Raw genomic sequence first — 16,033 nt, 5'->3', positions numbered from 1 at the left:
CCTATCCAATTGGCCAATAAGAGCAAGCCCAAAATAAATGTAGTGGTGGAGTTACATAGGCCCCCACCCAGTAAACGTGCTCGGAAAACAACGGGGGGGCGGGGGAAACCTAAAATATCCCATCTGGATTTTGGCAAGAAACGGCAAAATAGTGTTCTTCCGGGGAAGCACACGGAGATAGTGCCTCCTTCTAAACTCTCAAATACCGGTACCACTGCCACTACCAAAGAACAAGAGGGTACTACGCCAAATCCAAACAATCCACTTTATGCTAAAGGGAACATTGAATTCCTACTCCGCTCCCTTCTGCAGCCCATCACCGACAGCTTAAAAAAAGTCGAGATTAGGCTTACCTTACTAGAAACTTCTCTCACCACCCTGAGCACTCTAGTAAGCAAGCAGACAAAGCTAGTGGAAAACCCTCCCGCGGCTGAGGAACCTCCCAAAGAAGATGTCGCAATTAATGTTAATAGAGCCCCACCAAGAGGCATGCCATCTGCTCCCCCACTTCAACCCCTTATGGCCATTCAACTCCAGGCACAGCACAACAATCAAAGCCCCAGATCCACTCATCCTGTGGATTTAATCCCACATAGCTTACAAATAGAGTCCTCTGGAATGCATCAAGGCCAGGTCAATGTTCCCCCATTCACGCCCATTTGTCCAACTCCCAGACCACGGAGGCCAGACCTTCCACCTGAGGCTAATCGATTAACGGTGGTTCTAGCGGGTGCCCCTCACTTAAGATCAGGGGAAAATGAGGATTACCAGTCTCTTAAGAAAAAGGTAATTAAATGGCTCAACTGGAACCGACCCTTGCCTCCCCAGTATAATAATGAAATCATCATGGTGAGAAGGGTTCCATGGCTAGGGAAGACCAGGAAAACTATAGTGGGGGATTGTATCTTGGTAACCTTTAAGGATCCAGGCACGGTTCGACATATTTGCAGAGGAATGAACCGATCCCTGGATTCCACCATACAGACCCTCGCAGTATCCTTTTTCTTCCCTCCGATTCCTAAACGCCAGGCCCCAATATATGATGACTGGACAAGGGTGGAACAGAGACGCAAGCACAAAGGCCCTGTACAACGCCCGTATTTCCAACCACCGGATACACCCTTCTGTGATTTTAATCGCTTCAACTGCCTGGACGGCTTGGATGGGGTCGACTGACTTACTGCCTGCAGGACAGCGCCAGGGGTTTTGGGTTCCCGTGGGTCGTTGGAGCATTTCACTCTGTCCTCCGGCCCAAGTTCGGGCCCAATGAATGATACACTTGCCATAGATCACGGCAGAATCGAACTCTCTCATCTAGCCACTGATGGAGTAGTTGCTGCTGAGGGGACATCTTTGGTTCCCCTCCCTCCGGGTGAGGGGGAGAGGGGATCTATGGTGCCACATGTAACTGATGCCGCCCCCGCTCCAGGCCTGGCAATACAAGAGGAGCCAGGACCTACCTCTTCCAACCCTTGCGTTTTGACATCTCCCATTTCTGAACACCTGAGGATAATCTCCTGGAACATCGCGGGACTAGTAAACAAACTGGAAGAGCCGACCTGGGAAAAGTATATAGAAACTGGCGATATATGCATGTTCCAGGAAACCTGGGCTAGAGAGGACCATGGACACCAAGGCTACACATCATTCTTTATTCCAGCTAGGTGGGAAGGTAAAGGCCGCCCTTCAGGGGGCCTTGCGATATGGGTTGCTGCTCACCTGGGCTGTGTGACATCACGGCTCCCATGCAACTCTGATGACATCCTGGCGGTCTCATTAACATGGCCAAACAAAACCAACCTCTTGCTGGTTAACATCTACTCCAGGCCGACGGGAAAGGCAAAAGAATCACCGACTTTTAATGAACTCTCGAACTTTTTATCTGAACTGTCGACTGATTCATACTATGTGGTGGGTGGGGATTTTAATTCTCACTTTGAGCCACTCCCCGGCCTCCAGGAAGGGTTTTTATCAGATGAAGAAGCTAGGTGGGCAGTACCAGGGGTTGACGTCCCATCTCCGAAAGCTTGGACCCCATTGGCGTTGCAAATCACTGCCCTCACCTTAAGGTATGGACTTAGAGCGTGTAATGGGAGAGTTAACTCGGACATACCAGGTAAAAATACCTACAACCGCCGGGGAAGAGAGTCATACTTGGACTATGTTCTGGTCCAATTGGCGAGGTGGTCAACTATACAGGATTTTAGGGTAACAGATAGGCTGGATAGTGACCACAATGCCCTTGAGTTAGATCTTGTTCATCCAGCACCTCAGGGCTTAGTGACCCAGGAAGAAGGGAACCACCCCAGAATTAGGTGGGAGCATCTGGTCACAAAAAAGGACAAACTCCCACTGCTCTATGCAGAGATTACCCCCATCCTGAAAACTGTGGGGGACCTGGATAGTGTGGCAAGTAAAATAGACATAAGGGGTAAATTATTTGATGCCCACAAGGAACTTATAAAAGTTGCAGCACCCCACTTCACAAGTAAGGCACGAAAGCCAAGAGAGAGGTGCCAAGGCAAAACTCAATGGTACAACGTGGCCTGTAGACGGGCCAAAACAGAACTCCTCGGAGTAATAAAGGAGGGCAAAGGAGGGGAACGCCTTAAGCACTGTAGGCAAACCTACAAGAAACTTCTCGCCCAGGCTAAAATAGAATGGGAGGAGAACCAGTGGGAAGAGCTCACTAAGGCCCTAGCAGTGCAAGATCAACGCCTGTTCTGGAGAATGGTGAATGGGGGATCAGGGAGTTTACATTCGGCAGTGGAGCCTAACATAGCTCCTGGAGTGTGGCAGGCCCACTTCCAGTCCCTATACAGTGCTGAGTCCGGAGAACTTCCTGTGACAATTGAACCAGAGAGGTAGGGCTCTCAGGTGGATCAAATAACACTGAGCGAGGTCACTGCTGCTATTTCAGGCCTGGCTTCGGGGAAGGCCCCTGGGCTGGATGGGCTACCGGGAGACCTGTACAAGCAGGAGCCTACCGTCTGGGCGCCTTACCTCGTTGCTCTATTTAATGGTATCCTCGGCGGGATGGAAATCCCTAGTACTTGGCTGGGGGCTGAGGTGGTCCCGATATACAAAAAGGGATCCCCCCTCCTCCCAGCCAACTACAGACCGATTAGCCTGATAGATGTAGCGCAGAAGTTGTTCGGCAGGGTTCTCCTGAATAGGCTTCAGGAATGGATTGAGGAGGCAGGCGCCCTCAGTCCATACCAGGCAGGCTTTAGGAAAGGGGTATCGACTGTGGACCAGGTCTTTAGATTGAATCTGGTCTACTGGAAGACAGTGAGGTTCGAGGGCGGCAGTTTGTACACGATTTTCGTGGACCTACGAGCCGCCTTCGACCTCGTGCCCAGGGGAAAACTCTGGGTCATTCTGGCAGGGATGGGCGTACCACCAGACATCTTATTGACCTTGCAGAGGCTACACCATAACAATTATGCCCAGGTGAGGTGTGGGAGGTCGGGGGAGCTGACTGATAGATTCCCCGTGGGCAGAGGGGTAAGACAGGGCTGTGTGCTGGCGCCGACCCTGTTTTGCCTCTTTGTCAACGGGGTAATCGCTCATCTGAACGCCACCGACTACACAGATGCCCCCAAGCTAAATGGCAACAGCGTGCCCGCAATAATGTTTGCGGACGACACGCTGTTGGTATCTAAAACTCCCATGGGCATCCAAAGGATACTTGATGCCTTTGTGGCCTTCTGTCAGGACAGAGGACTGGAAATCAATGCCACAAAAACCAAATATATGGTATTGAATCCAAGCCCGAAACAGCGCCCGAATCCCCAACTGGGAGCAGCACGGCTGGAAAGAGTAGCCACGTTTGAATATCTCGGCGTGACACTCAACGAAAATATGACCTGGGGGACCCATCAAACTAGGGCTAACCTTAAACTAGTACAAATTACCGGGGGTATCTCCCGGATGATGACCGGTTCGACCTATCGCCCATTGGGGGCCCTAATCCAGATATATAAGGCACAGGCCAGGGGGGCGATCCTGTATGGGGCTGAACTGTGGGGCCATACTCCATGTCGGAATCTGTCATCCACGGAAAACAGATTCATAAGACAAATTACCGCACTTCCCCCTAGCACCCCACTTCTCCCTTTGAGGCTTGATCTTGGGCTACGGCCTCTCGCCGACGAGATAAGTCTAAGACCCATTGCCTTCTGGCGCAGGCTTTGGAGCAGCGACGATCTCGCCGACTATAGGGCGGAACTGGTCGAACTATTACAACACCCTAAGGCGCTCAGTATCCCCTGGGTCCAAAATATCCAGTCAACTTGCACAGATCTGGGGCTCCCCGAACTGTGGACTAAACCAGCAGATACAGCACCTAGAATCTCCAAGAGATCTCTGGCGAATCTGTATCATGAACACAAAAGGGTAAGGGCCTTAGCTACCCAGACAGAGGGCTCCCTTTCTTCCAAATTCCTGCAAAATAAGGACCTCTACGCATTCGAAAAGGCTTTTGATCCCATATATCCCGTACTCACTAGAAAGTTATTTCTCCAGTGGAGATACGGTACATTGCCTCTGCGCTCCTTTTCTAGCACCTGGTCGCAAGTCCCTTCCACCAAGTATTGCCCTCTTTGTGTTGACAAAGAGGAAAATGACTTGCATGTGATCTTTTTCTGCCCAGCATATAAGGCAGCCAGAAAGTACTGGCTGCTGCCTCTGATTAAGAACCTGGGTGGCAGGGAATATATCCCTATGTACAGGATTTTAAAATGTGATGTTTCCGGCCCAATTGTTTTTGCGCTTGCCAAATTCTTTACAAATGTTTGGTATACGCGTAATCGTCTTTTAAAAAATGCTGGGTAGTCTGTAGAATTGCTTTATTTTTAACAATGTTAATAATGTTTGATGTGGATTTTTAAATCATGCACTGATGTTTTATCAAATGTGACAGAATGTATGTGATTTTTAATCTATGTGTATCTTTTATGACCAATTGGTCGAAATAAAGATTGAAAATGAAATGAAATGATTGATTGATTGCGGAGGTCAGAGATTCCATGACTGCTGGAGTGCAAGGGTCAGTTGGTGACCTGAATTTGACCTTGATCATAAATTCATGAAGCCTGTTTATTTCTTCAAACAAGGATAAGGAGAGGAGAGTTCTTTTCAGACTCAACTTCAGAATTACTGCTGCTGTATTTGTTTATACTATCTTTAAAGAATGTTTTTGTCATGTATTTAGATTGTCACAGAATGCCTTGATAGGAGTCAGGGAAGTTGTCATTTCATCTGGGGGCGACTAATCATTCAGGATATCAAAAAACAATTTTCATTTGCTTTTTTTGCCTATTAAGAGGACTTTGCATGGAACGGGTTTGCCTTTATATTCCTCAAACTCAATTTAAAATGTGATTTTGCTCTCTTCATCATCCCTTTCCCACCAGTGTCGATGCAATGCAGGTTTTGCCTCCTTTTGCCTCTTGTACCAGGGCACTGGTCTGGTGCGGTTTATAACACGCTGTTGGATTTGAGGGGTATGGGTCACTAGCACGTCTAAGCCACAGAGTGGATTATTTTTCTTTACAGAGAATGTCTTCAATTGATGGGAAATGGGGGGAGGGGGTTGAAAGTGTTGATAACACTGGCTCTGTATTAATGTATCGCCATGTGTGTATGGTTTCACTTCCTGCTTGTGGATCAAGCTAGAAAAATCTACCGAAATACAAATGCTGATCAAATACTGATTGGACCATATGCAAGGAGGGATGATTATATTCAGTCAATTTGAATTATACGCCCAGATCAGATCTAAGGGATTTCCTTTTATGTGATCTGAGCATGTAATGTGTTGGTGTAAATTCAACATCATTAAATCAGCAAATTCATTATCTTTAGGGACCGAGTTGTCGTCATCAATTCGCAACTTGAGAAAGGGAAGCAGATCTACCCCTTCAGTTTGAGTAATTTGTAAAATAGATGTGTGGATCCACTGGTGAATAATTACTGCTATCTCACTCCTTCCTCTGAGCTTGTTCTCTTTGGGTTATCTTCGGGTATGGCTTCTGGAGATCTGGAGTAGATTCCTCTGACAACCAGGTTTCAGTTAAGAACAGGATATCCGTCTTAGGAGATTCTAATAATTTGAGTATTTCTACCTTATCTTTGCCAAGGGAGGGTGGTTTTAGTTAAGCCGCTTTTAACGACTCCTCAATCTGAGGCTGTAGAAGAGTCTTATTGTTTGTTTGTCCGCAGTGAAGGCTGTTGAGTACCAGATTACTCTATTTGTGTGGCTGGCATACAAGCCATTTGCTTCTGAAGTCGAGATACTAAAATCTGTGTACCTGAAAGAAAATAGATCTTATGCAGAATATGAGAAATATTGAGTATACTATCTGACTTCTGGTCCCAGGGGTGGCGGCCAGGTGTGCCTGGGAGCAGACAGGCTTGTCTTTGGCAAAATGCTTGCAACACACACGCCAAATGTTTGCAACAAACACGCACACAAACAAAATTGCTCTTTAAAAAGTCCTTTCAATTGTGTACTCACAGATGTGACACAAACTCCAACTCTCACTTGTACAGCCTCACACCTCATTTATAAATGGATTAATGTGACAAACCAGATATCTCTCAACCACATCTTAAATGCTGCACAATTACAGAGGCATTGTGCTCTGCTGTGCACACACACACACATAAAACACAATTGATCTCCAGGCACAAAGACCTACACACTGGAAAGAAGTAATCAGACGGATGAGTTGCTTACACACTGATCTAGATTCAATCCACCGAGAGGCCCGATCATAAACAAGCACATACACACTGTCTCGCCCACACAAATCACTTCCATACATTTTGTACTGAAAGGTTAGGCTTCGTCCAAGCCATTCACAGCTCCCAGAGACCTACACCCAGGGTGGGCACAAGGCGGGCACAGATCTGCACAATCACATGTAACACACCAAATAATCACAGCTCACTCCTCAGACAAAGTTCTTGCAGTCTCTTCAACAGAGCTGTGACATCCCACAGTCTCTGAGGCAACACCCAATGTGGAATGCTGTTGAGGGAGTTGGAAGGTGTCAGTATCTGAGGAGGAAGCAGATCTGTGGGCGGAGCATTCTGTAAGAAATAAACTCCTCCTAACTATCACCGCCATGGACACGCAATACTTCATATATTAGTGATGCGCGGAAATATGGAAAAATGTACAAGGCTTCAATATCGCATTGTGAGAGTACTGAGGGTCTGTTTATTTTATGTTCAAAAACCCTTGAATCCTTGAATCAGGTGATAACACGGAGAAACGTTGTCACTTCTTCAAACACTCCACACATTGCATGTGCGCTGCACTTTACAGCACAAACACAACCTGCCCTGCACTTCACAGCACAAACACAACCTGACCTGCACTCCACAGCACAAACAGAACCAGCCCTGCACTTCACAGCACAAACAGAACCAGCCCTGCACTTCACAACACAAACACAACCAACCCTGCACTCCTCAGCACAAACACAAACTGCGCTGCACTCCACAGCACAAACACAACCTGTCCTGCACTTCACAGCACAAACACAGCCTTCCCTGCACTCCACAGCACAAACACAACCTGCCCTGCACTTTACAGCACAAACACAACCTGCTCTGCACTTTACAGCACAAACACAACCTGCCCTGCACTTCACAGCACAAACACAAACTCTGGAGTGTTTAAGGATTACTCTATGTATAGGATTTTATACTGGAATGGTGTGTTTCCAGTACAAATCCTATGCTAGACAGCACACACACCTCTGGCCTATGGTGTAAAGGTTTTGTGTGGCACTAGGTAGGTTGTGTACTAGTGCAGGGGTAGTGAGCAGCAGCGTGCTGTATTTCATAAATCTGGCTCAGCGCGGCTCTCTCCCCCTCGCACATTACAGCGCTGCACCTAACTGTTGAACTATGTTGCACTAAAAAATAATAAATCTGCTCCGTAGTGTGCATGCGTGGTCTGCCTAGCCTCAACCCTCACATTCTCTTGTTCACGCTTGGTATGCCTGATTTAACCCTCACATTCTCCTGTGCATGCTTGGTTTGCCCAGCCTCAACCCTCCCATTTTCTTGCGCCTGCTTGGTCTGCCAGTCTCAACCATCACACTGTCTTGCGCATGCTTGGTCTGTCAGCCTCAACCCTCACAGTGTCTTGTGCACGCTTTGACGGCCCAACCTCAACCCTCACATTCTCTTGTGCATGCTTAGTCTGCCCATCCACAACCCTCATATTCTTTGTGCATGCTTGGTGTGCTCAAACTCAACCCTCACACTGTCTTGTGCATGTTTGGTCTGCTCAGCCTCAACCCTCAAATTCTCTTTCAATGCGTGGTGTGCCCAGTCTCAACTCTCAAATTCTCTTGTGCATGCTTGGTCTGCCCAGTCTCAACCCTCACATTCTCTTTCAATGCGTGGTCTGCCCAGTCTCAACCCTCACATTCTCTTGTGCATGCTTGGTCTGCCAGCCTCAACCCTCACATTCTCTTGTATATGCTTGGTGTTCTCAGCCTCAACCCTCACATTCTCTTGTGCATGCCTGGTCTGCCAGCCTCAACCCTCACATTCTCTTGTACATGCTTGGTCTGCCAGCCTCAACGCTCACATTCTCTTGTATATGCTTGGTGTTCTCAGCCTCAACCCTTACATTCTGTTGTACATGCTTGGTATGCTCAGCCTCAACCCTCACATTCAACTGTGTATGCGTGGTCTACCCAGCCCCAACTCAGAGTTGAGTTCTGTGTGATTATATAAACCACGTCATCTGTAATTCTACGCGCTTGGTCACCAGCACTAATGATTGAATTTGTTTTACACCAAGCGCGTAGAATTACAGATGACGTGATTTATCTTATAATCACAGTGAACTTTCGCCAGCACTTATTTGGTTGGAAATGAGAAGGTGCCGCACATGATGATGCGGAATTAATGCTTTTTGCAACAGCACGTAAAAACTCAAGAAAATGTTTAGGTTAACAGCAATGGCATAATGGTTAATTTACATCATGCATGCTGATTTTAATACAATGTCTCACGATGTATCTCACAACATAGACTAAACAAGTCTGTTTTTCCAGCTCCTAGGACGTTCAAACACCTTGAATTTGTTGTCACTGTCTATTACGTAGAGGTGTGTCACATAATATTGCATAAACACTGTGATTTGCATTGCACTCGCATCCCTGATGTGGTGTGAGGTCAGTACACCTGCCCCCTGTAACCCCTGATGATGGTGTGAGGTCAGTACACCTGCCCCCGGCATCCCCCCGATGATGGTGTAAGCTCAGTACACCTGCCCCCTGCCCCCCGATGATGGTGTGAGGTCAGTACACCTGCCCCTCCTGATGATGGTGTGAGGTCAGTACACCTGCCCCCTGTATCCCCCCGATGATGGTGTGAGATCAGTACACCTGCCCCCCCCCCGATGATGGTGTGAGGTCTGTACACCTGCATCCCCAGATGATGGTATGAGGTCAGTACACCTGCCCCCTGTACCCCCGATGATGATGTGAGATCAGTACACCTGCCCCCCCCCCCCCCGATGATGGTGTGAGGTCAGTACACCTGCATCCCCTGATGATGGTGTGAGGTCAGCACACCTGGCCCCTGCACTCCCTAATGATGGTGTGAGGTCAGTACACCTGCCCCCCCCGATGATGGTGTGAGGTCAGTACACCTGCCCTCGATGATGGTATGAGGCCTGTACACCTGCCCCCTGCACTCCCTGATGATGGTGTGAGGTCATTACACCTGCCCCCCTGATGATGGTGTGAGGTCAGTACACCTACCCCCTCCCCCCTGATGATGGTGTGAGGTCAGTACACCTGCCCCCTCCTCTGATAATGGTGTGAGGTCAGTACACCTTCCCCCTGAACCCCCTGATGATGGTGTGAGGTCAGTACACCTTCCCCCTGCACCCCTGATGATGGTGTGAGGGCTGTACACCTGCCCCCTTCCCCCCCTGATGATGGTGTGGGGTCAGTACACTTGCCCCCCTCCCCCCTGATGATGGTGTGAGGTCGGTACACCTTCCCCCCTCCCCCCTGATGATGGTGTGAGGTCAGTACACCTGCCCCCTGCACTCCTGATGATGGTGTGAAGTCAGTACACCTGCCCCCTGCCCCCCCTCCGCCCTGATGATGGTGTGAGGTCAGAACACCTGCCCCCTCCCCCCTGATGATGGTGTGAGGTCAGTACACCCCCAGGCTGTATTCACACCTCTTAGGTTGCACAATGGTTGTGAGAGGCTCACTTACCTCTGCTGTGTCTAAGATTGAAACTGAAGGTAACTGCAGCCAGGGCTCCTCCTTCCACTGGACAGACAGACAGACCCTCAGGGCTCGTCCTCTCCACTGGACAGACAGACAGACCCTCGGGGCTCCTCCTTCCACTGGACAGACAGACAGGCCCTCAGGGCTCCTCCATCAAATGGACAGACATTCAGACCCTCAGGGCTCCTCCTCTCCACTGGACAGACAGACAGACCCTCAGGGCTCCTCTTTCCACTGGACAGACAGACAGACCCTCAGGGCTCTCCTTCCACTGGACAGACAGACAGACCCACAGGGCTCCTCCTTCCTCTGGACAGACAGACAGACAGACAGACAGACCCTCAGGGCTCCTCCCACTGGATAGACAGACAGACCCTCAGGGCTCCTCCTTCCACTGGACAGACAGACAGACCCTCAGAGCTCCTCCTTCCTCTGGACAGACAGAGCTCTGCGCCCCGCTAATAGTGCTGACTCTGCCCCCGCTGACCCGGACACTGTTCTATCTGCAGGCCTGAGGAGCCAATCACCACCCGATACTAGAGGAGACTCTGCCGCCGCTGACCCGGAAGCAGACATGTGTGAGAGGAGGGGGCGGGTCATGTTGTCATGAGAGGAATGCTCCCTCCGCCCTCCGCTGCTGGTGCTGACTCTGCCCCCGTGACCCGGACACAGTTCGCCTCTCATGAGTTTCCAACAGTGAAGGAGAAGAGAAGAGACCCTGAGAGAGGAGAGAGGGTGAGACTCAAGGGGGGGAGGGGTAGAGGGAGGGGGGGGGGGGGGTAGAGGAGGGGGAGAGAGGAGGGGCGGGGGGGGGGAGAGGGTGAGACTGGCGGGAGAGGAGAGGGGGAGGGTGGGGAGAGGAGGGGGAGGGTGGGGGGAGGAGGAGGAGGGCGAGGGGGGGAGGAGAGGGGAGGTAGGAGGGGGGCAAGAGGGGGAGGAGGGAGAGAGGGGGAGGAGGGGGGAAGGGGAGGCGGGGGGCAAGGAGCAGAGGAGGGGGTGAGCCCAGGGGTGTAGAGGGGAGGTGAGTCCAGGGGGGGGGGGGGGGGGGTGGTGAGTCCAGGGGTGTAGAGGGGATGTGAGCCCAGGGGTGTAGAGGGGAGGTGAGTCCAGGGGGGGGGGGGGTGAGTCCAGGGGTGGAGAGGGGAGGTGAGTCCAGGGGTGGAGAGGGGAGGTGAGTCCAGGGGGGGGAGGAGGAGGGGGGAGGAGAGGGGAGGTAGGAGGGGGGCAAGAGGGGGAGGAGGGAGAGAGGGGGAGGAGGGAGAGAGGGGGAGGAGGGGGTGAGGGGGCAGAGGAGGGGGGAAGGGGAGGAGGAAACGGGGGGCGGGGGGCAAGGAGCAGAGGAGGGGGTGAGTCCAGGGGTGTAGAGGGGAGGTGAGCCCAGGGGTGTAGAGGGGAGGTGAGTCCAGGGTGAGTCCAGGGGTGTAGAGGGGAGGTGAGTCCAGGGGTGGAGAGGAGAGGTGAGTCCAGGGGGGGGGGGGGGGGGGGGGGGAGGTGAGTCCAGGGGGAAGAGAGGGGCGGTGAGTCCAGGGTCAAGAGGGGAGGTGAGTCCAGGGGGTGTAGAGGGGAGGTGAGTCCAGCGTGTGTAGAGGGGTGGTGAGTCCAGGGGTGAGAGAGGAGGTGAGTCCGGGGGGAGGGGCGAGGTGAGTCCTGGGGGTGTAGAGGGGTGGTGAGTCCAGGGGGTGTAGAGAGGAGGTGAGTCCAGGGGTGTAGAGGGGGGAGGTGAGTCCAGGGGTGTAGAGTGGGGAGGTGAGTCCAGGGGTGTAGAGGGGGGAGGTGAGTCAAGGGGTGCAGAGGGGGGAGGTGAGTCAAGGGGTGTAGAGAGTAGGTGAGTCCAGGGGTGTAGAAGGGTGGTGAGTCCAGTGGGGGAGACGGGAGGTGAGTCCAGAGGGGAGGTGAGTCCAGGGGGAGGAGAGGGGCGGTGAGTCCAGAGGGGAGCTCCATTGACTTAATTAACTAAAAGGCAGAGGGGCTGAGAGCAGCCATGTCACCTGACTGCTGTTCACACTGACATTGCTTTTTGCCGGATGTCCTGTAGCAGATCTTTGGTTATAAGCGCTTTAGACCTAAGAGGTATCTTCGCCTGAAGGGATGTCTTTCCACATTTCCGGACAGAATATCATCTCTTCTTTTTTTATTTTTTTTATTTTTATTAACAGCACACAGTCAAACTCAAGCAAAAACAGTATACCATCAAAATGTATACATAATACTTATACAGAAAGGCATATAATAGTAAAAAAAACAGATAAAAAATATATACATAAATTCATACAATATAAAAAGAAGCATATTCCCCACAAAAAAATTATATAAAGTTGCCCCAAATTTTCTCAAAATTAAGCATAGCACTGGTACCCCTAATACGGTCTCATCCGGCTTCCATATTGTGGATTTCATTAACCAGAGACCACCACTGCATAATCTGCGGTGGCTGGGGCGAGATCCATGCCCGAGCTATAGTAAGTTTGGCACAGGATAACAGAATAGTAATTAAAGCTTTTTGAGGTAACGTAGTACTGTGTATACCTAAAAGTACACTTGAAGCTGATAATACTGTTGGTTTTATTAGTTTAAGCTTCAAATCTTTATCCAAGTTAAGCCAAAAATCCTTCAATTGCGGGCAAGAAAATAACATGTGTTCTATATTAGCACCAACTGTATCACATTTGGGGCATTTAGTACGATCGGTATATAATGGGTTTGAAGACCATTTAAGAATCACTTCCAGGGTATGGTATAACAAACAAGACGTTTTAAACTGTTGCAGTCGAAGGCTAGCTGAATGAACCAAACTGTTAACTTTAGAAAGAGAATGAGAAATCTGATCCGAATAGATCATCAATCCGAGTTTAGAGCTCCACTTCTCCGCTAATTTAGAGCAATCTTGTTTTGTATAAGAAGTTAAACAATTATAGCCAGTACTTATTACCGATTTGGTTTTAGAAGAATAAAGGCAAGGATTATCTGTGGTCGGTTCTGTCTTTTATCGGTCTCAGGGGCAATATGGTTAGCTGGATTCGGGCCTTATATGACCAACCTCTGGCTAAAATCAGCTTCTCAGGTCTACTATCCTCTGCTTTCTCTATAGCACGGGGCACTCGCCAGGGGTGCCCGTTATCACCTTTGCTCTTCTCAATCTCTATGGAGCCATTTCTATCTGCACTCCTGGCTCAGCCCAAGATAATCCCATTTAGCTTTGGACCCCACTGCTTGAAAATCACCGCTTATGCGGACGGTATTGCCATCTACTCATCAAATTTCATAACCGCATTAGAGGGTATTATGGTCGAAGCAGAAAAATTCGGCAATGTTTCTGGCTACAAATTAAATACGAATAAAACTCAGTTAGTGGTTAACTATAAACTATCGGGGGGAATTATGGGGGTTTGTAGGGCAGCTAACTAGCTGGGGGTAAAAATTTCATCTAAGATTAATGATATAATTCCCATTAATTATGATGTGCTGGTTAAATCAACTAAACAGCTTCTTAAAAAATGGCATAAAATTCCATTAAACATTATGAGCAGAATAAACTTAATTAAAATGAAAATTTTGCCAAAATTTCTTTATCTTTTCCGTTCTATCCCTCTGGCACTTAACAATATTTTTTTCAAAAATGTAGATGGAATTTTTAGTAGCTTTATTTGGGGTTATAAGAAAGCTCGAAAAAGCTTATCTTCATTAAAAGGATCAACTGATATGGGTGGTCTTTGCTTCCCGGACTTTAAACTTTATTTTTGGGCGACTTTTTTAGGCCGCCTTCGTTCCCTACTTAACACTGAGCTTAAAACTTTATTTTTTCATACTATAATGCTGAATCTGGAAGCAAGAATGTTTCTCCTTAGATTGAATGACCCAAATCTTTACAAAAGAGTCAAATTTAAGACAGCTCAAGATACTGCTAAGATCTGGTTTAGTATGATGGGTTTTTGTAAGACCTCCTTTTTTCACTCAAAATTGAGGCTTTGGGATAACCCAGGACTCCCAGGGATATTTAATGATAGTAGGGCTAGAGTTTGGGCAACCTATGGTATTCTAACCTTAGGGGACATGTATGGTGTTTATGGCTTTCTAGATTTTGAGACTCTAAAACGTTTGTACCATCTTACGGAGTCTATGAGGTTTAAATATATTCAGGTACATGATTTTCTGATACGTCGGATGAAAATCCTAACTGTCTCAGAATCTGATATCTGTGATTGCCTTTATTCTTCTGAAGACAGAATATCACCTCTTCTAACTGATTCATATTTAGGTTTTCCTAATGACCCTAAATTTTGTGTTGTACAATGTTTATGAGCGTATGAGCTTTGCTCATTGGGATTCCAGCAAGATGCTGAAGGCCATTTGTTGATTGCCAAAAGCCCTTTGGTCCTGTCAGATCAGCTGATCTGGTCCGATGGGATGGGTTGGGCATTTTATGGCAGAAGACGGGGTTGACTTGAGTAAATGTAGGCACACTCAGTCAGGGGCTCAATGGCACCAAAACATTTTTATTATGCGCCAGGTTAGGTAATCTAATGATTGTATAGATTGGTCATCTGATTTTACTTTCCAGACATTTTATTATAAACCAATATCCAATGTGCCATCTGTGCTCGTTGACCAGCTTTAAACAAGCATAATCTCAGCCTCCGGTCCTGACATAAACCCCCACCCCTCCCCACCCCTAGCGCCTTGAGACCCTTATGGGTGAGTAGTCGCGCTTTAACAAACTCCTGATTGATTGATTGACATAGAATAAAAAATGATCTAGCTCCTGCATCAAGAATTTTCAATTCTATTAAGGGCAAAGGATGAGGATTATCCCAGTGTTAGTCAACATGTGCATTAGATATGAATTAGGTCTTGAATATTATGTTGGTGTTGGGTATACTCCATCTCAACAGTGACAGAATATGCGTACCGGCAACATGAGGGTCCATCTGCTTGATTTAAATGCAGGTGGGCCTTCAGTGTGTCCATAATGTGACTACTTTGTCTCCGCCCTGGCATAACTTCTCCAACAGCCCTCAGGAGTAAGGGCCATTGGAGAAATAGCTACATGCCCGTCCAGTTTAGATCCTGGACATGTAGTAACTTTATGCTGTGTCTTAAAGCCAGAAGGAACAATAAAAGCATTATAATGCTCCACTCGCCATGGGAGAAGACTCTCATGGCGAAAGGAGCATTATATTTTTTGTTCACAAAAAGAAAATCTTGTTTCAGGGTTTTCTTTTTGCAAACAATAAACAATTACTCCATGCTACAGGGCTGCGTCCTGCTGGCACAGCCCCGTAGAAGAGAGTAATACACATTGCCAGGAACCGCCGTCATATTTTGATAAATGACTGCCTGCTTGGCGGTCATTCATAAATTAGGTGGACGGCCTCTCCACCATGGGTATGAAGTAATATATTCCGTTCCCTAAGCAAAACTGCAGGCCATCTTCCAAGTAATGAATCAAGCCCATAATATTATATTCCATGATTGTGTCTTGTTTGAATATGTTCATTTGAAGTCCCTCTCTGTTATTTGAATGTTCTGTTTTGGGTTGGACGTTACCTTGTTTGATGTACTGAGCAGAAGGCAGGAAAGGCCTCTTTAGGAAGTGGCCAGGTCTTATGGGCATTGCGCCATTAACAGGTTGGATCTGTGGTTCTTCTGGAATGGCTGTCTTTAGTGACACAAGTTTCTCTTCCATGACCTCCCAGAGGGTTCTGCTCTATAGTGGAATTCCGGATCCTTACAATTCCGTTTGATTACTGTGACTT

This window comes from Lissotriton vulgaris, unplaced genomic scaffold (genome assembly GCF_964263255.1).
Source record: "Lissotriton vulgaris unplaced genomic scaffold, aLisVul1.2 SCAFFOLD_211, whole genome shotgun sequence".
Taxonomy (NCBI): domain Eukaryota; kingdom Metazoa; phylum Chordata; class Amphibia; order Caudata; family Salamandridae; genus Lissotriton; species Lissotriton vulgaris.
This window is presented reverse-complemented; position numbering follows the sequence as displayed.